The sequence below is a fragment of the Artibeus jamaicensis genome, unplaced genomic scaffold, assembly GCF_021234435.1.
Source record: "Artibeus jamaicensis isolate MK-2021 breed Jamaican fruit bat unplaced genomic scaffold, CSHL_Jam_final scaffold_461, whole genome shotgun sequence".
Lineage (NCBI taxonomy): Eukaryota > Metazoa > Chordata > Mammalia > Chiroptera > Phyllostomidae > Artibeus > Artibeus jamaicensis.
Window position 1 is genome coordinate 15156597 of NW_026522045.1, and position 24429 is coordinate 15181025.

Sequence of the window (24429 nt, forward strand, 5' to 3'; positions counted from 1 at the left end):
TTCACAGAACTAGAACAAATAATCCAAAATTTATATGGAACTACAGAAAATGTCAAACAGCTCCAGCAATCTTGAGAAAGAGCAAAGTTGGAGGTATCACGTTACCTGATATCAAATTATACTGTGAAGCTATAGTAATCAAAACAGTGTGGTACTAGCATAAAAACAGACATGTAGATCAATGGAACAGAATAGGAGCCTAGAAACAAACCCACACCCCTAAGGTCATTTAATATTTGACAAAGGAAGCATTAAAATATAGTGGAGTAGAGACAGTCTATTCAACAAATGGTGTTGGGAAAATTGGACAAATACATGCAAAAATGAAACTATACAAACTGCTTATACCATATACAAGAATAATTTTAAAATACATTAAAGACTTAAAAGTAAGACTCAAAATCATATAACTCCTAGAAGAAAATATAGGCAGTAAGTTCTCAGACATTTCTCTTGGTAATATTTTTTTCTGACATATCTCCTCAGGCAAGGGAAACAAATATAAATAAATAAACAAATGGAACTATATCTAACTAAAAAGCTTTGCATGGTAGAAAATAGATGAATAAAACATAAAGACAATCCTCTGAATGGAAGAAGATATTCACCGATGATACATCTTAAGAAGTGTTAATATCCAAAATGTATAAAGAATTCAGGTAAGTCAACAACAAACAACCCAACTGAAAAATAGGTAGAGGACCTGAATAGACACTTTTCCAAAGAGGACATACAGATGGCCAATACACATATGAAAGGATGCTCAACATCACTAATCATCAGAGAAATGCAAATTAAAACCATAATGAGATATCACCTCATACCTGTCATAATGGCTATCATCAATGAATCAACGAACAGCAAGTGTTGGTGAGGTTGTGGAGAAAATGGAAACCTTTTGCACTGTTAGTGGGAATGCAGATTGGTGTAGTCATTATTGGAAATTGTATGGAAGGTCTTCCAAAAATTAAAATGAAACTGCCTATGATCCAGCAATTCCACTTTTATGTTTATATCTAGAGAAACCCAATTCTTTTGAATTGGGTTTTAAAAGAATTAGAACACTAATTCAAAAGAATATATACTCTCCTATGTTCGTTGAAGCATTATTTACAATACCCAAGTTATGGAAGCAACCCTAGGGCCCATTAATAAATGAGTGGATAAAAAATGTGTTGTACATTTACTATAGACTCTACCCAAAAACTGCTCAAACTAATTAATGAACTTGGCAAAACAGCAGGCTACAAAGTCAATATCCAGAAATCAAAGGCATTTTTGTATACAAACAATGAATTAGCAGAAGCAGAAATCAAGGAAAAAATCCCATTCGATATAGCAAAAAGAAAAATAAAATATCTGGGAATAAACCTAACCAAAGAGGTAAAAGACCTGTATGCAGAAAACTACACAGCACTGAAGAAAGAAATCAGGGAAGACACAAAAAAATGGAAACATATACCGTGTTCATGGATTGGAAGAATTAACATTATCAAAATGTCCATACTACCCAAAGCAATATACAGATTCAATGCAATACCTATTAAAGTACCAATGGCATATTTCACAGACATAGAACAAACACTTCGAAAATTTATATGGAACCATAAACGAGCTCGAATAGCAGCTGCTCTTTTGAGAAAGAAGAACAAAGTAGGGGGGATCACAATACCTGATATCAAACTGTATTACAAGGCCACTGTAATCAAAACAGCCTGGTACTGGCATAAAAACAGGCACATAGACCAATGGAACAGAACAGAGAGCCCAGAAATCAACCCAACTCTCTACAGTCAATATTCGACAAAGGGGGCAGTAACATAAAATGGAGTAAAGATAGCCTCTTCAACAAATGGTGTTGGGAGAACTGGACAGCTACATGCAAAAAAATGAAACTTGAGCACAGACTTACACCATACACCAAAATAAATTCAAGGTGGATAAAAGACTTAAATGTAAGTCATAACACCATTAAAGTCCTAGAGGAGAACATTGGCAAGAAAATCTCAGATATTTCACGCAGCAACTTCTTTACTGATATGTCCCCTAGAGCAAGGAATGTAAAGGAAAGAATAAACAAATGGGATCTCATCAAAATAAAAAGCTTCTGCATGGCTAAAGAAAACAGTATTAAATTAGCAAGACAACCAACTGTATGGGAAAACATATTTGCCAATGATACCTCAGACAAAGGTTTAATCTCTAAAATATACAAAGAACTTACACGACTCCACTCTAAGAAGACACCCAACCCAATTAGAAAATGGGAAAAGGACTTGAACAAACACTTCTCCAAGGAGGACATACAGAACATTCAGAGACACATGAAGAGATGCTCAATATCATTAGCTATCAGAGAGATGCAAATTAAAACCACAATGAGATACCACTTTACACCAGTCAGGATGGCTATCATAAACAAAGCAACAAACAACAAATGTTGGAGGGGTTGTGGGGAAACGGGGTCCTTAGTTCACTGTTGGTGGGAGTGCAGACTGGTACAACCATTATGGAAAACAGTATGGATTTTTCTCAGAAAAATAAAAATCGACCTGCCTTTTGACCCAGCAATTCCACTGCTAGGATTATATCCTAAGAATCCTAAAACATCAATATCAAAGAACCTATGCACCACAATGTTCATAGCAGCACAATTTACAATAGCCAAGAGTTGGAAGCAACCTAGGTGCCCATCAGTAAATGAATGGATCCAAAAGTGGTGGTACATATACACAATGGAATTCTATGCTGCAGAGAGAAAGAAGGAGCTACTACCCTTTGCAACAACATGGATGGAACTGGAAAGCATTATGCTGAGTGAAATAGGCCAGGTGCTGAAAGACAAATACCATATGATCTCACCTTTAACAGGAAGCTAAACAACAAAACAAACAAGTAAGCAGAAAAAAAAAACCCCAAAAAACAGACACTGAAATAGAGAACAAGGGGCTAGTGACCAGAGGGGAGAAGGAAGGGAAGTTAAGGGGAAAAAGGGGGAGGGATTTGGAGGAACAAATAGGAAGGACACAGGGACGAGAACTAAGGGGGGGGGAGGAAATGGGAGGGAGGTGGGGAGCAAGGGGCAGGGGAGGCTGGGACGGGAAAAATAGACAAAAAACTGTACTTGAAAAATAACTAAATAAAATTAAAAAAAAAAGAAAAAAAAAGATGTAATCATCACAAAATACATTTTCCAACAAGTCAGAATAAATGAGTTTAGTATTATAAAAAAAAAAAAAAGAATTCCTCAAGGAAGGACCCTGGGGAAGATGGTGGTCCTAATGAGGCAGAAATAGACCAACTCAAAATATAGACCTTTTTAAGCAAAAAGACACTGGAAAAAATGCTTAACTGGTCTTACATATATTTAATGGACATCTCATAATACTAATGAGAAACCTACAAAGTGGCTCATTGTATTGCATTACCATGTAATCATCTGTATAATAGACAATGTCAATGCACTTCGTGGACTAAAGACCCTGTGCTGAGCAAATAATAAATTCACATTCAAATTACAATATTATTATTATTATTATTACTATTATTTCATTTACTATAGTCTTGACATAATTTTTGGTGGATATGTATGTTAAACTGTTGAAATTACAGTTTTAGAATTGACTGCAGAATGCTCAGAATCACTGTCTTCTGAATCAATGCCAATTTCCCATAAAATAAATCATCAGCGCCATAAGAAAAAAAAAATTTATATGGAATCATAAACGAGCCCGAATAGCAGCTGCTCTTTTGAGAAAGAAGAACAAAGTAGGAGGGATCACAATACCTGATATCAAACTGTATTACAAAGCCACTGTAATCAAAACAGCCTGGTACTGGCATAAAAACAGGCACATAGACCAATGGAACAGAACAGAGAGCCCAGAAATCAACCCAACTCTCTACAGTCAATTAATATTCGACAAAGGGGGCAGTAACATAAAATGGAGTAAAGATAGCCTCTTCAGCAAATGGTGTTGGGAGAACTGGACAGCTACATGCAAAAAAATGAAACTTGAGCACCAACTTACACCATACACCAAAATAAATTCAAGGTGGGTAAAAGACTTAAATATAAGCCATGACACCATTAAAGTCCTAGAGGAGAACATTGGCAAGAAAATCTCAGATATTCCACGCAGCAACATTTTTACGGATATGTGCCCTAGAGCAAGGAATATAAAGGAAAGAATAAACAAATGGGATCTCATCAAAATAAAAAGCTTCTGCATGGCTAAAGAAAACAGTATTAAATTAAAAAGACAACCAACTGTATGGGAAAACATATTTACCAATGATACCTCAGACAAAGGTTTAATCTCCAAAATATACAAAGAACTTACACGACTCCACTCTAGGAAGACATCGAACCCAATTAAAAAATGGGAAAAGGACTTGAACAGACACTTCTCTAAAGAGGACATACAGAATATCCAGAGACACATGAAGAGATGCTCAATATCGTTAGCTATCAGAGAGATGCAAATTAAAACCACAATGAGATACCACTTTACACCAGTCAGGATGGCTATAATAGACAAAGCAACAAACAACAAATGTTGGAGAGGGTGTGGGGAAAAGGGGACCTTAGTTCACTGTTGGTGGGAGTGCAGACTGGTACAACCATTATGGAAAACAGTATGGAATTTTCTCAGAAAAATAAAAATTGACCTGCCTTTTGACCCAGTAATTCCACTGCTAGGATTATACCCCAAGAATCCTAAAACATCAATTTCAAAGAACCTATGCACCACAATGTTCATAGCAGCACAATTTACAATAGCCAAGAGTTGGAAGCAACCTAGGTGCCCATCAGTAAATGAATGGATCAAAAATTGTGGTACATATACACAATGGAATTCTATGCAGCAGAGAGAAAGAAGGAGCTACTACCTTTTGCAACAACATGGATGGAACTGGAAAGCATTATGCTGAGTGAAATAGGCCAGGCATTGAAAGACAAATACCATATGATCTCACCTTTGACAGGAAGCTAAAGAATAAAACAAACAAGCAAACAGAATAAAAACAAAGACGCTGAAATAGAGAACAAGTGGGCAGCGACCAGAGGGGAGAGGGAAGGGAACTTAAGGGGAAAAAGGGGGAGGGATTTTGAGGAACAAGTATGAAAGACACAGAGATGAGGACTGGGGGGGGGATGGGAGGGAGGGGGGAGACCGGGTGGGGGGGTGGGGTGGGATGGGAGAAATAGATAAAAAAAAATGTACTTGAAAAGTAACTAAATAAAAGTAAAAAAATATATATTAAAAAAAAGAAAAGATTTTTGTGTAACTTTAGAATATATTAAAATAATATATGTAGTTGTCAAAAAATGTGTTGTACATTTATAGAATGAAATATTACTTGGCAACAAACAAAGAATAAAAGCTTTCCATTTGCAACAGAATGAATGTACCTAGCGGACATTATGCTGAGTGAAATAAGGCACAGAAAGACAGGTACCATATGATTTCACTTATATGTAGAATCTAATGAATAATATAAATGAACAAACAAAACAGAATGAGACTCACAGACCCAGAGAACAGACTGATGGTTGCTGGAGGGGAGGGGGTTTGGGAGACTAGTTGAAAAGGTGAAGGGATTTAGAAGTAGAGATTGATAGTTAGCAAATAATCATGGGGATGTAGAACACAGCATAGGGAATATAGTCAGTAATATTGTGATAACTATGTGTGGTATCAAATGGGTACTGGAAATAATGGGAGGGGGGAGCAGTGTAAATATGATTGTCTAACCACAATGTTATACACCTGAAAGTAATACAACATAATACTGAATGTAAAGTGTAATTTAAAAAATAAAAAATGAATAATATTGAAATGATACTCTATAAGCAAAAATATGAATATTTAAATAAAATTGCATTTTAGAGGTACTGGCAAGAAAAAAAAGACATAGTTGCTACCACTGGGGCATCCTGCAGCTTTGAGACTATGGATCAGCTCTCTTCCTTTAAAGTGACATTTCTTGACAAAAAAAGCCAAAACAAAATAACTTGACGAATTCTTACATCCTCATTGTTAGTGATGAGCAAAGACTTTTGTTTAAGTTTTTATGTAAGCTTTTAAAATAATAAACAAAAAAGCATAAAAGCATATGCATAGGCTTCTTACTGTTTTGATCTATTCTAAATTCTACAAATTAAAAAATAAACTCAAATAGAATACTTAGTTAAAGAATTGAGACAAGTATATCCATACTTGAAAACTTTACTTACAGAGTTCCTTCATAATAAGTCAGTAAATTTAAATTTAAAAGCAGGTGGAAGCTCTTCAGTGGTGACCTACACACATCAAAAAAAGGGTAGAAAACTGAAGTTTCATATTTAGTGTATCTAGAAATGTTGTGTAAAGAATTACAGAAACCATACCTTGGGCCAATTATTGAAAACCAGTAATCTCATTTGGGGGCCAATTGTAAATGTTCATGGCAATGCACTGCTTAGTTAACCTAACACCATTTGGTTGAAATTGGTATTGTTGAAATTGTTATTTTTGTGCTGACCCAAATCTGACACAGTGTAAAATCTGTCACAACAGAAATTTAATGTCTTTGAAAGCACGATTGCCTTCTCGTTTATTTTTCACCTTCCTGTGCCTTTCATAAGGTTTTCCAATTGGTTAATCATTAATTAATATTTAACAAGGCTTTGTTTTTCCAGTGCCAAGCCCTTCTCGACTTGTCTAGCCTTATATGAACTGCCCCACTCCTCATTTAAGAAGCCCTGACAGTGACTACAGGTTAATTTCTCTAAAGACATTAGTAACAGTAGGTGAAGTGGGGGTTTCCTTTACAAGAGCAATCAATTTTGCAGGCAATTCTTGGATTTAACATTTCTCCTAAAACACATGTAAAATGAGATGTGATTGAACCAATTTTAATTTTTTTTTAAAATTTCAAGCACGCATTTTCTGAACAAAATGGTTACTACCCGCAAAGGAAGGCTTTGTTTGGGTACTGTCTTCTACAGCTGTTCCACAAGACAATCTCTTGAACTGACCCTGGAGGGTTCCTCTGGCCCTCTGGCCCTACAGTGAGTCAAAGGATGGGAATGCAGATAAGAAGGGGACCCTTCCACTGGTATTAATGAGAGAAGTCAGCTATGGGTTGGAGGCAATCGCTTGGGCAAAGAAGAAGAAAAGGTACTCTGGGAACAGGAGACTGTCTCCAAGTTTTCTGTGGTGAAGGGAGACTGATGAGAATTGATGTCCATTTCAATTTAAACCAGTGGAAGCACTTCAGTTTCACCATCCCTGCCGACCTCCACCTCTTTCTGCATGGAATATATACCAGACAGCCGATTTTGGTCAACAGTTTACTTGGCATAAAGCCAGAGACTTGAGAGCCCCATCCTGTCCGTAGTCTACTTCCCAGACCTCCTAGGGAAAAGGGAGGATTGCTGAGGTTTTCTCTCTGCGCTGCTCTGCACCAGCGCTGATTGGAGCCAATGAAACTACTAGAGTCCCTTCCATACCAAGATTCTCTTCGTGATTTCAGCGAGAAACTGTATCTTCCATAGATTTAAATAGGGGCCTGGAGGCATTCAAACCATCGTTCCCGACATTCCCATCTTTTCACTTATTCCACAAGACTTTTTTGAACCTGTACTCCGAGCCTGGCACTGTGGGCTTTTCTAATCTCGTCTTAACCAGAGAGAGGGAAAAGCAGAATCTGGGGACCAGTCTCAGATTCCAGCCCCGCAGTTCCAGCCGGGGCGCCCATCCCTGTGATTATTTTCCCAACTCCCCACCCAGCTGATGTGACAGGCTCGTGGCCCAATCTGCTTCCTGGTTCCCAAGCCGCCAGCACGCACCACCCAACCAATGGGGGCGGCGGAAGGGCGGAGGGGCGGAGGGGCTTGCTGGAAGAGGAGGGAGTGCTGGCTTTAGAACTACAGCCTCAAAGATTCCGAGAGACAGAAGTTGTTTGAGCGTGTCGGTGGAAGGTATTCGGGCCAGATCCGGTAGTCTGTGACTTTAGGTAAGTGCTTTGTTGGCACGGGAGGGCACCAAGGTAGGGGGTGTACCTGGGCGTTGGCTGGAGCTGGTCTTAGGGACAGCATCTCCCTGAACCTCAGTAGAAACGTGCCTCGCTGGTGGGGGGGGGTGGCGGGCGCAGCGGGCTGAAAGTCGGGGCAGGAAAAATCTGTCTTAGTCCTTGGGCGCCAAAGCGATCGTTACCATCAGAGATGGGTGGGACTGACAGTGTTCGCCAAGAACAGCACCCGACGAAAGTACGTTTTCTGCTCTTCACTACAGATGGTGCTTTCCCAGTAGTTGCTTTTAACTTGTTGCCAACCTTGAGCTGGAGTCCCTTACGCCAACCCTTGCCCTTCCTCCCTTATGTGGTTCCGGCCCTGAAGTGGAAACATAGTACCTAACTTCCCTCCGTTGTCCTTCTCCAGCTACTGCCACCCCCACCCCACCCCCTCCCCAATCCGGATTCAGGAAAACGCTGATCCCTTAGCCTGCGACGCCTCCAGCCCCTCCTCACCCACCTTGGGTGACCTCGCGGGTCCACACCGCCCCGGGGCTCTGGGGGTTCCCGTGTCCCTGGTAGGGAATGAGGCTCGAGCGGCACGCCGTCGGACTCTCGGACTCTCCTCCTTCTCTTGCCCTTAGCAAGAGCGTCGCGATCGCACCAACTCTCCCTATGAGTAAGCACTTTTTTCCTTTCAGTAGCCGAATGTCTCCCAGGCCAATGGGGGCAGTACCTTTCTGTTCTCTTCCCTGACTCCCGCCGGCTGTCCGTTCCCTGCACAGCTCTTCTGGCTCTGTAGCCCGGAGCGCGCGGCCGGGACGGAGACAGGCCGGGACCGAGACAGCCCGGCACCTCTGGAGTCGCCCTGTGTGGCCAAGCCCCTCGGGCGGTGGGAGGGGGGGTCCGTTTTCCCCACACAGCTGCACTTGTCGGCATTTACTTTCCTTCACCCTCAGTCCTTATGAGAGACCTCTAATGAGAGGCTAAGGGGACGCCGACCACCCCGGCCCTGGCTTCTCGCCAGTCCTGAAGTTGGCCCCTGCCTCCTCAACTGCTCTGGTGTGCTGGCGGCTCTGATTGCCTCGCTCCAGGGCAGGAGGTGATCCTACTCTGGAACGTGGAGTGAGGTTAATGCCGTATATGCTGCTTTTTGCACCTCATCTGATGTGTACCACATCCCTACAGGTGCAGAAAGTTGAGCTTACAACTAACTAGGATACAGGGCGAGGCCACTTAGGATCAGATAAACGGGAAGCTTGCGGTGCCTGGCCTGCTATGAGGGTGCAGGACAGAGAAGAGAGCCAGGCTGGCTACAGAGCAGGTAGAAAACATAGGTGAAGTTAAAAATCACTGAGAGATAAGAACTAATACACTTAACTGGATGTCACAATGTAATTGGGAGCCTAGGTCTGATCCTGGAGATGCAATTTGCAGTGAATTCCAATGAAGGGTTCGCAGTCTCATACAGGCCTTAGGGTGTCATGTGCCTCAAGTCTCTGGTACCCCTAGGGTAATGGTCACATGACTTGTTTTGACTTTAAAATGCCGGAAGCCCCATTTCCAAAAACTACTCTGGCAAAAAAATGGAGGGGAGTGTGAACTAGTCTTTACTCAAGGGGATTCTGCTTGGATTGCATGAGAAGAACAGAGAAGGAATTTAGTGGTCAGATTTTATCAAAAATAAAAACAAATTGTTTTTTAAGTATATTTTATTGACTATGCTATTACAGTTTTCCCAATTTTTCCCCTTTATCCTCCCACTGCCCTACACTCTCCAACCCTCCAGCTTCCCCTCCCCCATTAGTTCGTGTCCATGGGATGCTCATGTAAGTTCTTTGACTTCTCTAAAACAGGCATTGTTTTTAAAATAAGAACTTGAAACATGTTTTTGCTGGGACATATGTCTCTCCTGTGGGCCTTCAATCTAGTGATGGCTTTTCTAAATTTTAAAATATCTTATTAATTTTTGGGGAAAATTGTACTTTTGTTCACATCTTATCTCATCCCTAAATGATAGATTTGAAGTGATATCTCATAAGATAGTGTTAAAAAAATAAGGCTCTGTCCATGCTCCTGGGTCTGGCCTATATTCTAATTGTAGCATTCTCTATATTAGGCATCTGTTTGAAGGTGGTGGATCATTTCTTGACTAAAATTAACCATCAGTTGGTTGCCAGAGGGAAGGGTATGAGGGACTGGGTGAAAAAGGTGAAGGGATTGAGAAGTACAGATTGGTACTTACAAAATTGTCATGTGGACAACATAGGGAATATAGACAATAATATTGTAATAACTATGTGTGGGGCCATGTGGGTACTGGAAATAGTGGGGGGAACACTTTGTAAAGTATATGATTATGTAACCACTATGCTTTACACCTGAAGTTAATACAAAATAATATTGAATGTCAGATGTAACTGCAAAGTAAAAAAGACAGTAAAATAAAATAAACAATCAGTTATTTGTGGTTTGGAATTAATTGGATCAGAAATCAGGTACAAAAACTGGACACAAAATTTGACAAATTGAGTTGGTTGGGACTCTTTGCCTGTCAAAGTTCAGTAGAATAATGAGAGAACACTGAAATAACTCCCATCCTGACCAATACCCGCCCTTGTGGCCCAAGTTATGGTTTCTGTAGGAAAAACGTGGCAGTTTTGGTATTCAGATTATATATTACTGAGTATAGAAATGGACAGAGGAATCTCTGAGGTCATGAGTTTAAAAGCTTTACTTATTCACAAAAATGGATGTAGCTGATACATAAATTCAGCCTTGAAACCATTTATGGCAGCTAAAATTGAAAACTGGGAACATGAAGAGATTTTGGCTTTGTATGCCTTAGGCAGAAACCCTTTGTGTACTGCAGCAACCTCAGACTGATTGCAGCACCCCATTTTCCTGCTGTGCATGGGTTTCTGAGCCTAAAAACTAAACTACTTGAAAGCACAATAGTTGTGATCCCAAGGCTATCCTTGAGCCACACATTAGCTGGAAGTGGAGTTTAAACTGCACCTGAGTTATTAGAGTTAACTACACTGGTAGATAGCTCCCCCCCCCCAGTGGAAATGAGGTGATAATATAATTTCAGATTGAATTGTAATAAATATTTAACCTCAATAAAGGAGAGTACAACTATCCAACTAAGTTAAAGAGGTAGGAAGATAAGCTCCTTAAAATATTATTAACTCATGTCAAAACAGGATCATCACTACACTCTTAGTCCATGGTATTTTATTGTCTTGAGATGGCTACTCAATTAAAACCACTAACTACATAGCTGACTTCATTCTTTAGTGGTCTGATCTAATGAACCCAAATTTATTATTAAAATTAGGGGTTTGTCAAGTTATCAACCTCTTTCTTTACTTGGCCTCGGAGCCAAACAAATTATGCTCTTCCTGCCTTGACTTAACACAGTATTGAAGCCCATGGTCTCTAGTCTGATGCCATCATTGAGATTCACTTGCTAAAACTGTAGGCTTGTGGCATTTTGGGTAGAAGGGTTAATTATAACTATGAATAGTATTTGTTTGAGATTAAGCCTCTTCTACAAATGGTTATGTGCATATTAGATTTGATCATGACTATACTGGCAGAATGTCAGCATCAAGGGCACTATCAGAAACCAAATAAAATTTTGCTCCTAGGCAAACACTATGACTTTTGCTGGAAATAAGAGTGTAGTTAGGCCACGTGCTTGAGCCCTGAAGTGATTATTTTTGGTGAAACAAAGAAAAGAAAGTTCACTTGCCATTGATTATTCTATATTCTGTTTTAAGCATTATTTCTACTTGCCTTTCCAAGAAATTTACTGACATAATATTCTTAGCACATATAATAAATTCATGAATTTGCTATTGTGTTTGATATAGTGCAATCTAAGTGGAATATGTATGCTAAACTGTTCTGCTATTTAGTACAGATTCCAAAAATAGCTGATGTAAAATTGCAAACAAACATTTATCTATACATGACAACTTGGGTATCTGTTTTTAGAATCATTTTGTGCTTGCTCATATGGTAATTTTTCTTTTGGTGGAAAGTAATCCAGAGGGGGAAAACTTTGATCTATGGTAATAATACAACTCAGTTTAGGAGAAAACAGACAGATCATGTTGTCTGTATAAAGTATTGTAAAGAATGATGTAACATGTAATGTATATTAAATGTGTTGGAAGTTTCAAAAGCTTTTTAGATATATTACACTATTGGAAGCTCTTTTAGATACCAGTGGTCATGACTGGCTGTTTTTAGTTATGAGACAGCTTTGGTTAAAGTTATGGCTTAGATATACAAAAGACTGTCTAATCATGAAATGTCAGCTTTAGGAAAATCTGATAATACTTGGGCCAACTTGCAGGTAGTTATGGAGGTGAGGCAGTTTAAAAAAATCCAACGTGTTTAATATTGAATTTACCTTATTTTTAGCATTCGAAAGATAAATATTAGTGAGAATACAGTGTTTGAAGGGATGAAAAAAGCATTGCTGGTTAAGTGAAAATTAAAATACTAAGGGGGAAGTATGTTGGAATTGGCTTCAGAAGAACTAGATTCTAGACATGGCTCTGCCACTGATTAATAGTTTGACCTTGAGAAAGCCACTTAAAATTTATTTTATTGGTAACTAACACTGAATACATACAGGTGCCAGACACCATGAATTTTCTAATTTATAAAATGAGGCCTTGGATCAAGGCTTTTGATTTCCTGGGAATTTTATTTTCAGAGTTATAATCTGGCTTATTCAGTTATATTTATCAGTTGATTTTTCAATTTTTGATGCAACTATATTGAACCAAGCTAAATACCTTGTGGACAAATTGATGATAACCATTGGCATATTCCAAGACTAATGTTAGTTTAATATGCAGGTACTGTTTATATCATTCTCTAACAAAGACTTTTGATGCATTAAACCTACTGATTTTATGTTATGAGAAATTAATTTCTCTTACCAGTCTAAAAATTTGTTTGATGGTAAGGAAGTAGTGTTGTTTATTAGAAGAGGCATTGAGTGTGGAATCCAAGGCCTTTTAGTCCTCTACAGTTTGGATGGATAAGCCATATTAAGTAAATCATGGAAGTTACTGTTCGTATGGATTTCACTTTATTTGTTAGCCATCTGTTTCCAATCTATGTATTTCACAGGCATGCAGAAAGGATAAGTGAGCTATGTAAGCTTTTGCTTTTCAACAGACAGGTGCTATATAAATTCAAAGTACTGTAGTAGTATATCATAGAAACACTGGAGCTTTAACAAGAGTTTATAAAAATGGCAGAGTTCTCATCATTTAAGTCTTGCATATTTACTTGTCTATAAATTTTCTTCAGCCATACAATTTCACAAGCAAAGGAAAAACAAAGACAGATATAATATAATGAAAAATAAGAGAAATGGTTGATAACACGAGAATAAAAACCCATACATAATACTTTCTTTTTAAAAATATTTTATTTATTTATTTTTAGAGAGAGGGAAAGGAAAGGAGAAAGAGCGGGAGAAAAACATCAAGGTGTGGTTGCCTCTCACGTGTTCCCCACTGGGGACCTGGCCTGCAACCCAGGCATGTACCCTGACTGGGAATTGAATTGGCAACCCTTTGCTTCACAGGCCCATGCTCAATCCACTGAGCTCCACCAGCCAGGGCTAATACTTTCTTTTATATATATATATATATATATATATATATATATATATATATACTTTCTTTTATATATATATATATGCGCATATATTTATTTATTTATTTATTTAATCTGCTCAACTATGCTAAGTAGCCTGTGAAAGCCATTAATGTAGTGATGAGTTGGGTTGTTTTTTTACCCTTCTCAAGTAACTACTAACCAGTGTGTTGATGTTCATTATTAATCATAACAGAATCTGATGGCTTATCATACTTCATTCTTAGATTTATGGTTGTCTGTAATAAAAGGTTTTATGTAAAATTGCTCATGGAAAATCAAGTGTTTCTCCTTATAATTGCACTCTAAGGAAGCAGGCACAACATGAAGGTATGCAAAAGTGCATAATGGAGATAATCTGTTTATTTAAGTTTCATGCCATCACTAACACAGAAAAGGAGAAGATAATATAGGTCTTCAGTTGAAAAACAAAGTGTTGGGCTATAGGTCACCTTTTTAATTTTTATTTTTTAAATTTTATCGTTTAAGTACAGTTGTCTGATATTCCATGTGGCAATATTTTCACCAATACGTTCCCTAGAGCAAGGGACATAAAGGAAAGAATAAACAAATGGGATCGCATCAAAATAAAAAGCTTCTAAAGAAAACAGCATTAAAGTGGAAAGAGAACCAACCATGTGGGAAAACGTATTTGCCAGTGACACCTTGGATAAGGGTTTGATCTCCAAAATATATCAAGAACTCACACTTTTTCTTTTTTTAGATGGGTCATTTTCATGCCTGACCCTTAAATCTATTAACTTGGAATTAATTTTTAATGTTTATTTTATCATCTTGCCAATTATATGCTGGTTCTTTAACTGCGGTTCTTTTGAATTATGCATTTTTCCCATTGGTTAAACTTATGTTTGATGATATTTGTTAAAATATCATTTGTAAAATGATAGTAGTTAATTAAAATGAGATGAGCAGAAAGCCCTGGGTTAAAGGACTTAAAATAACCTGGTATCATAGGACTAGTTCTGAAGAGTGGGTTCTTTTCACTAAGAGAAATCATTTTCTTTTGTAAATTCTGAGCTGTTATCTTTACTAAATCGGTTTTAAAAGATTAATAGCAAATTATTTTTTGTTTATCTTATAAATCATTCACTGAAAATATAACTCTGATTCTCTTAAACTGCTTTTAAATATTTAAAGTTTTTACCTTCTATAAAATTTTGTGAGGGTAGTAGCATCATAACTTTGAATATTGATATTATTATCTTTTATATTATATGCTCTGATTACATAGTGTGCACTCAGAATTGACCTGCTGTTGACATTGAGTGATGTCATAGACCAGTAAAACTTTTTCCTCTGTATTTCTTAGTTTGCTTGTGTATTCCCATTTTGCCATTTCTTATGGTCCTTTTTGGTATTTTGGGGTTTGCATTTCAGGTCAGGGAGGATTACCATCATAGACTGCACAGTGTTTTCTCAGAGGTGAAAATAACAGGAAATGGTGCCTCAGGTGTATCCTATTGTTATAAAAGTCCATATATATGATTTAGTAATCTAAAGGTTACTAAAGTAATCTAAGACACTGGAAAACTGTCTTAAGTAGGGCATACTCCAGATGCTTTTAATCACTTTACTTTGGATTCAAAAATACAAGATCATTCTAAAAATCTTAAAGGAAAATATAAACTGGTTTATAAAAAAGAAAATTAAAATTACTCAAAATTGTATCACCTAACACTTCTTTACATGTTTTATCTATTTCCTGTATCAAAAGAAAAAAATAGTTTTACAGTTGGGATCAAGCTTGGTTATATAGTTTATATCCCATTATTTTCATTTATTACATTCTGAACATGTTTTCATGCGATCAGATATCTTTGAAAATGTTTAAAATCACTGTATGATAGTCTGTGTGATGGATATTTCATAATCTATGTTACTGATTCTAGGTTGTTGGAAGTTTATGGTATTTTCATATCATATAGAAACTGCTTCAGAGAACTTCCTTGGGCAAGAACCCTTTTGTGACTGATTATTTTGTTTAGATAAATATGTAGGAAAAAAAATGTCAAGGAGTTTTGTTTTTAAAGATCATTTCCTTTGACAATCTCTGGAAGTTATACATTGCCAAAAAATGAGCCTTGACTGCTAACAGTAGCAATCAAAAAAGGAAAAGAAAGCCGTTCTTTATATAGCATATCATATGTGACTAAACTGGAGCTGGTTTAGGTTAAGTATATGTCTTGGAAATATTTTGGTTTCCTCTGATCTAGTTAACAGGGGCAAAGCAAGATTGAAGTAGAATCCTGTGCAGTGTACAATCATAGGAAGTTCTATTTTTGAAATGGAACTCTTAGTGGAGGAAAGGAGACAGGTTTGTTTTTGAAGTAGCCTGTAAATTTCATGTTGCTATAAAACTCAGTTTAAGTATAGAGAACTTACTTGTGATCATAAACTTTCAGTATCCTACAGAAAATTTTAATCCTGGAGTTGGTTAAATGGGTGTTTGTTCATAGGTTTGTTTAATCCCAGGCTATTGGTCCCTTAAATTACCTTGATATCATCATTCAATAAATTCAAAAAAAATTATTTCATTCAGGTTACTTAAATAATATTACTAATCAGAGATTCAATTGTGGTAAAAGTTCTGATGGCTTCCACTTGCTTTGTGCCTAGTGTCAGTATATGGTGACTCCTCAAATTACAGTTGACTTAAATGTTTTGTATATTTGAATGGCTCCTTGTATACTGTATATGCCTCTCTAAACTTATCCCGTGCTACTTCACAGACCCTTCCCTGATGTTTTTTTCTTCCCCTCAGTTCACCAGTCACACTAACGCCCATGTTGGAAGGGTTTGACCTGATATCTTTTTTCTTTTCTTTTCATAGGGATGGTATACATGCTATGTTTCAGAGTCAGAATGGATTTAGCATAAAATGGCTTTGTTATTTTATATCTATGTGACATTGGGGAAGTTCTTTTAAGTCCTCAACCTCATTTTCTCCATCTTTAAAATGTGATAATACCCCTTATTTGCATTGTTGACCTTAGAATTAAATGAGAACATTTGTGAAGAAACTAGCATATGTCCTGACTGGTGTGGCTCAGTTGGTTGGGCTTTCTTTCCTGAAGGAAGAAGTCACCTGTTTGATTCCAGTTTGGGCACAGCCTGGGTTGTGGGTTCGGTCTGGTCACAGTGTGTGTGAGGAGCAGATCATCTATGTCTCTTGCATCGATGTTTTTTCTCCCTTCTCCATCCCTTCCTTTCTCCCTAAAATAAATAAATAACGGAAATGTTTTTTTTAAAGAAAAAAAAACTACTGTATAATAGGTACTTAGTAAATGTTGCCATTTACAAGTCAGTTACTGTTGCCTCAGGTGATCTTTGTCAGGTACGTACATCTATCTGTCTCCTCTTCATTTTTTTCTAATTCAAACCATTTTTCCTTAAGTATCACCACTCAAGATAAATAGGATCATTTATTTTTTGTTTTATTTAATGGCATTGTGAAAATATTGTCTTCAATTGCTTTTTATTGTGTGAGGGATTTTTAACAAAGTTCCAAGTTTGCTTACCTACCAAAACCTATTTACCATTTAACTTATCCTTTTGTGAGAATATGCCATCTAAGAGTCTAAAGAACTAGCCTTCAAAGAAAAACTGGAAATATGGCTCTTTTAATACATTACAGACATCATTATAAACTCATTGCCACCAACAAATAGAGCTTAGATCATGATGAAAGGTAATAAGTGAGACTTCCGCCAAGATGGAGGCATAGGTGGATGTGCCGTGCCTTCTCACACAACCAAGATTAGAGAAAACTTAATATTAGCAACAGAAAACACAGCCAGAACACGGAAAATTGAACTTTTCGGAAGTCCGTTAACAACAAATTCTTCAGCCTGACCGGTAACGGGCGAAACCAGCGGCTGGCGGAGCAGGGTTGCACAGGAGGGCTCGGCCAGATGGACTCAGGCACGCGGAATCCAGGCGCAGGGTCGGACCTAGTGAGCGACCGAGCGAGCTACCAGGCGAGCGACCGCAGGGGAGATAGCAGGGCAGCGGGGCTGCGTGTTGACTGAGGTCACGCATTTGTGCGTGGGTGGACAGGCGAGGGAGTGGGCGGTTGGACTGGGCCGGCAGGTCCCCAAAGCTAGCGGCAGTGGAGGGTGCCGCCATTTCCCTGCTCTGACCCCACCTCCACATACAGCGTCATAACCCAGCGACTCTGAGTGGCCTGGCCCAGGTGAACCACCTAAGGTGCTGCTCCTCCGCACCCAGCTGTAAGAAGCGGCAGAGGGGGTCGCCATTTCCCCGCTCTGGCCACGCCCCCACATACAGCGTCACAACCCAGTGACCTGGGAATCCAAGGCGCCACTTCTCACACTTAAAGGGCCAGAACAAACCAAGAATGGCGCAGGAGGATCTCAGAGCCCCAGAGCCAATAGATCTAAGTGATGAAGAAATAGCAAAACTCACAGACGCACAGTTTAAAACATTGGTGATCAGGATGCTCACAGAACTGGTTGATTATACGGACAAATTAGACAAATATATGAAGGCGAAACTAATTGAAATGAATGGAATTGCACAGGACACCAATAGCTATGAAAAGGAAACTGGGACTCAAATCAATGGAGTGGACCAGAAGAAAGCAAATAATGGCCAAACAGAAAAGAGTCAAGAAGCAAGAATTCAAAGAAATGAGGAGAGTCTTAGGAGCCTCCAGGACATCTTTAAATGCTCCAACATCCGAATTATAGGGGTACCAGAAGGGGGAAAGGCACAGCCACCAGTGGAAACCTTATTTGAACAAATAATAAAGGAGAATTTCCCCAATCTGGCAAAGGAAATAGACTTCCAGGAAATCCAGGAAGCTCAGAGAGTCCCAAAGAAGTTGGACCCAAGAAGGAACACATCAAGGCACATCATCATTACATTAGCCAAGATTAAAATGAAGGAGGGAATCCTAGAAGCAGCAAGAGCTAAGGGGACAGTCACCTACAAAGGAGTTCCCATCAGACTGTCAGCTGATTTCTCAAAAGAGACCTTACAGGCAAGAAGGGGCTGGAAAGAGGTATTCCAAGTCATGAAATCTAAAGACCTACAACCAAGATTGCTCTATCCAGCAAAACTTTCATTTAAAATGGAAGGACAGATAAAGTGCTTCTCAGATAAGATCAAATTCAAGGAGTTCATCATCACCAAGCCCTTATTATATGAAATGTTAAAGGGACTTATCTAAGAAAAAGAAGTTAAAAAACATGAACAGTGAAAGGACAACAAACTCACAATTATTAACAACCACACCTAAAATGAAAGCAAACTAAAAGGACAGCTAGATCAGGAGTGGAAACATAGAAATGAAGATCTCAAGGAGGGTTAGCAACAGGGGAGTGGGAGGAGGAGAAGGGGGGAGAAGGTACAGCAAATAAGTAGCATAGACAGTAGATAGAAAATAGATGGGGGCAAGAATAGCATGGGAAATATAGAATCTAAAGGACTTGAGACACATGGTCATAAACTAAAGGGGGGGTAATGGTGGGGATGAGGGGTAGGGTGGAGGGGAATAAAGGGGGAATAGAACAACTGTAACAGCATAATCAATAAAAAAATTTTTAAAAAAAAGGAAAAAAAATAAAAGAAAGAAAGGTAATAAGTGATTGTTGATGCCTGATTTTGGTTGGGAGGAAAAAATGCCTCAGATTCTTCAGTGTTTCTTTCTTTTTTTTTTAATGTTTCTACAATAGTAGAAATGGTAGGCATGTGAATGTTGGGAGGTTTATCTTTGAAAAATAGGAGAAAAGAAAAAATAAATAAGTGAAAACACAAAATGCTCTGGGGATGGCAAAAGGTTATAAATTAGATTACCATCTTTCCAAGGTGACATGTAGTCTTCAGTAATGGGTGAGTCCAAAACATATTAATCTTAAATTTATGATGCCTGTTTTTCTTCCAGTGGAAGTTTTCAAAAGGAAAAACCAGGAAATGATAAAAGACATTGACACATTCAACAAATATTTTGAGCAGTTTGTGGGTCTCCAGTTTAAAGCTACAGCTGAATCATTTTTGCAAGTGCTTATGAATAATTAAATTTTTATATTTTGTCTTATAATTAAAAAACAAATATAATCAAATTATCATTAAGAGTAGATTACAAAAAAGTAATAGTGACAGATTTATATATTTAAAAATATCAGCCAATCCATGTATTTGGTGTCTTACCCTAATCCAAATGTCCCAGCATTAGTTGCACCTCTGAGAAAAAACAAAGTAGAATACACTTGCAGGGGCTAGCAGAAGGGGGAAAACTTGAACCACAGACAATTTCTGTAAAGCCAAGGAGAAGATTGATATGTCAAGTCAAGTACCTTGAAATATATTAAGTATTATGTAAAAGAAGGCTTATAAGCCATTTATAGATGTAAAACTCAGGAAAACTTTAAAATGTTCCCAAAGTTTTCAAGTATACATTGAGAATAGTACAAACTACAAAATGGAGTAACAGCCAAGGATATTAACAGGGGCAATACATTAACTAGTCTGTTTATGAAATGGTGTCATCATTCATTCAACTGAAAAAACGTTTAATGAAGATGGTTAAGTGCTAGAGCTACAAAGATGAGTAAGATACTCCTGTGGTCTAGTAAGAGAGAAAAACACAATAGTACTACTATTTGATTTCATGAAACCTAAAAATATCCTCCTTTGTAGAAAATGAACTTAAATATGGTCTTTTTTTCTTAACATAAAGTAATTTCTAAATTTAAACCTTGTGCCAACAAAGACATTCATTTTTAACCCAATATAATCAAATCTAAACTAAGAACAAATCAAATTTAAACATTGTTATGTCTTCGCAATAGTTATTGCATCCTAAAAAAGTGCCTGCAATGAGTTAATTTTACTTAAATAGAACATTGCTCAGCCTATAAATGAAGGTCAGCAGACACCGATGTCTTGGAATAAAATAGCCCTTTGGCAAGAAAATGAGCCACACCCCATTTAGTTTTTACAAAAATAAAATTCTTTCCAGCTTTACTAAATTGTAGATGTTGTGCTGAGCATGTACTTCTGCAGCAGTTGGTTCTGCAGCTGTGGAACTATCCATGTATGCAGAAGTCCTAAAAAACATCAATTCACTTTTAATTTGTACACATGGCTCTCATACTTTATGTAGTTTGGTATTCTGTTAAGTTTTATCTGACTCAAGGATAGTGGTAAGTAACTATAGGTATAGCTGATACCTTAATTTCTCGTCTTAAATTTCTTGAATGTCACAGACTTTAAAATGAGCATAAAAACCCAGGATTACAAATCTCATTATTGTTTCATTTTGGTGGGAGAGAATCTAATGAATGTACTATGTCCACTGTACTGTATGCTTTTCTTCAAAGACAGTAGTGTTATATTCCTTCCATGTGCTATAGAGAGAACTGTACTTCTAGGGAAAAAGGTAAAAAAATCTTGACAGGGAGGCCCCCTTCTCATAGTTCCTTGCAGTGCACCTGACACACAGCAGGTTTCCATTTATACATTTGAAAAAGTGAAAAATAAAGGGCCAAAAATAGTACTTGCTGAAAAATAAGTTTCATTCCTTTCTGTGGATGAATAATATTTCATTGTATAAATATTAAATTGTGAAATTCTAATCAGAAGATGAGTAACTTGTGAGTCATCTTGAATACAATACAAGAGAATGCAAACCTATAAGAAAACTAAGCAAGTGGCTTCCTTGGTTTTCTTTTTTTAGTTATTTTAGAAGAATGGTCATGAGTAAATGTTATAGATTGCACTTCTACTGTCAGAACTGTTTGACTTTAAAGATGAAATTGGGACATATTAATATTTTTTCACTTAAAATTTTTTCAATTTTTATTTTTATTTTTTCTCAATTATAGTTGACAGTCAATATTGTGTTGGTATCAGCTGTACAATATAGTGGTTAGACATTTATATAACTTACAAAGTAATTTTATACATCTTGTACCCACCTGACACCATGTATAGTTGGTACAATATTATTCACTGCATTCCCTAAACTGTATTTTACATCCCCATAACTATTTTGTGACTGCCAATTTGTAATTCTTAATCTCTTCACATTTTTCTTCCAAGCCACCCATCCCCCTTGCCCTCTGGCAACCATCAGCTTTTTCTTTGCGTCTATGAATTTGCTTCTGTCTTGCTTCTTTGTTTATTTCGTTTTGTAGATTGCACATACAAGTGAAATCATATGGTATATGTCTTTCTCTAATTTAACTTAGTACAATACCCTCTAGGCCCATACATACTATCTGCCACAAATGGTAAGATTCCATTTTTTATGGCCAAGTAATATTCCATTCTATATATGTATCACTTTATTCACTTGTCTTTCAATTGGAGCATTTAATCCATTTACATTTAAAGTAATTATTGATAGGCATGTAATTATTGCCATTTTGTCGTTTTTCTGTTTTCTGTTTGTTTTTGTAGTTCTCTGTTCCTTAATTCTCTTACTCTCTACTCTTGTATGTTGTTTCACTAGCTGTAGTGTTGTTTGGACTCCTTTCTCTTTATTCTATTATCTCTTGTATATTTTTGGTTTGTGGTTACCATGAGCTTCTTATATACTAAGCTATGGTTTTAGCCATCTATTTTAAGTTGATGGTTGCTGAAGTTTGAACACATTCTATAATCACTACCATTTTTACTCAACTCCTCATATTTTTGTCATTATTTTTTTACTTCTTTTGTGTGTATTTGTATGTGTCCCCTAATTTCCTGTTGTAATTACACATTATCATCCTACTTTTGCCTTTTAACCTTTGTACTAGCTTTAGTATTGGTTGATCCACTACTTTTATTATGTATTTGCCTTTGTCATTGAGAATATTTTTCTTTGAGATACCATATTTTTTAGACTATAATAAGATGCACTATTTCCCCCCAAATTTGGGAGGAAAATGGTGATATGTCTTATAGTCTGAATGTAGCTTACCTGGTTCACTATGGGGGGGCGGCAGTGGAGTGGGGTCACAGGTTATTAAATATTTTACTACATTTTTTCTTTAAAATATTTTTTGCTAATTTCCTCCTCTAAAACCTAGGAGCATCTTATGGTCCTAAAATATGGTATTTCTTATTCATAATTTTTTCTTCTTAAAGAAATCCCTTTAACATTTCTTGTAATACTGGTTTGGTGGTGATGACCTCCTTTAGTGTTTTCTTCTCTGAGAAGCTCTTTATTTCTCCTGTGATTCTAAATGAGAGCCTTACTGGATAGAGTAATCTTGGTCGTTCATCCTTGCTTTTCATCACTGAGTATCTCATGCCAATCCCTTCTGGTGTGCAGTGTTTCTGTTGAGAAATCAGTTGACATCCTTAAGGGAGTTCCCTTATAGATAACTAACTGCTTTTCCCTTGCTGTTTTTAAGATTCTCTCTTTGTCTTTAACTTCTGCCATTTTAATGTTGATGTGTCTTGATGTGGGCTTCTTTGTATTCATCTTTTTTTGGGACTCTGTGCTTCCTATGCTTCTATGTCTGTTTCCTTCACCAGGTTAGGGAAGTTTTTCAGTCATTATTTCTTCAAGTAGGTTTTCAGTTCCTTGGGGTCTTCGGACACCCCATGATGCAAATGGTGTTGTGCTTGATGTTTTACTGGAGGTATCTTAAGCTATTCTCATTAAAAAAACACTTTTTTTGTGTGTTCCAAGTGGGTGTTTTCTTCTACTTTATCTTTCAAATCACTGATTTGACCCCCTCCATCCTCTAATCTGATGATGGTTCCATCTAATATATTCTTCATTTCTGACTGGTTCTTTTTCATGGTTTCTATTTTCCTTTTTAAATGTTTTCTATCTCTTTGTTTAAGTTCTTACTGAGACAATTCATTCTTCCCCTAAAGTTCATTACACATCTTTATAACTGGTGTTTTGAACTCTACATCTGGTAGATTCCTTGCTTCCATTTTGTTTAGTTCTTTTTCTGGAGTGTTGTCCTGTTCTTTAATTTGGGACATATTTCTTTGTTCTCTTATTTTGGCTGTGACCCTGTGTTTTTTCCCCATGTATTATATAGATCTTGGCAGAGTATCCTTAATAGTAGGTGTCCTGTGGGGCCCAGAGGTGCAGTCTCTCTGGTTACCTGAGCCTAGTGCTCCAGAAGTGCCCATTGTAGGGGTTGTTTGTGCCCTCCTGTTGTGGTTTAGCCTTGATTGCTGTTAGCATGTCAGTGGGTTGGATTGATCTTCAGGCTGACTGGCTGTGAGGGCTGGTCATAACTTCAACAGAAAAGTTGTTTTGTGGGTCTACTCCATGGAGTGGAATTTGCTTTAGGGGGACCTCAGGTGCTTGCCCAGGTGACCATTTGAGTGTGTCTTTTGTGGTGCTAATCAGGTAGTACTCTGTTGTTGTCTGAAGCCAGCTACCTGGTGTGTTGGTTCTGGGACTTCTTGGGAGGGAGTTTGGTGCAGACTAAGATCAGCTGCTGCCTGTGTCCAGCCAGGGCCACCTGATAGAAGCTAGACAGTGATCATTGGTTGGTGGCTTCCTGTACAGGGTGCAGTGGCACCTGAGAGTGGTTATGTTGTGAACCAAGGCCAAATGCCACTAGTGCCATGCTTGGGACCTCTTAGCAAGAGGTACAGTGCATGCTTCAGCCAGTTGATGTTTGTTTGGGGTTTGTGGACCTTTGAGAGATTTTTAGAAATGTCCACAGCATGGGCCCAGGCTGGCCCCTTGTGTGGTTTAGCCTTCAAAAGAGGTTCTGCCCATTTGCATAATTGGGT

General features: G+C 37.7%; 1 protein-coding gene across 4 annotated transcripts in view; it reads left to right on the forward strand.

Moving 5' to 3' along the window:
* The window catches only part of PLS3 (plastin 3), a 141787-nt gene that overhangs the window by 37447 nt on the left and 79911 nt on the right, over positions 1-24429 (forward strand). The window contains exon 1 of one of the 4 annotated variants that reach the window (XM_053657465.1): positions 7871-8004. The exons of 1 other annotated variant lie outside the window; for it this stretch is intronic. The gene's annotated coding sequence lies outside the window, so the exon portion shown is untranslated. Of the gene's footprint in view, positions 1-7870; positions 8005-8594; positions 8681-24429 lie in introns of those variants that run through there. 2 more of the 4 variants (XM_053657463.1, XM_037125817.2) reach the window with 2 other exon arrangements.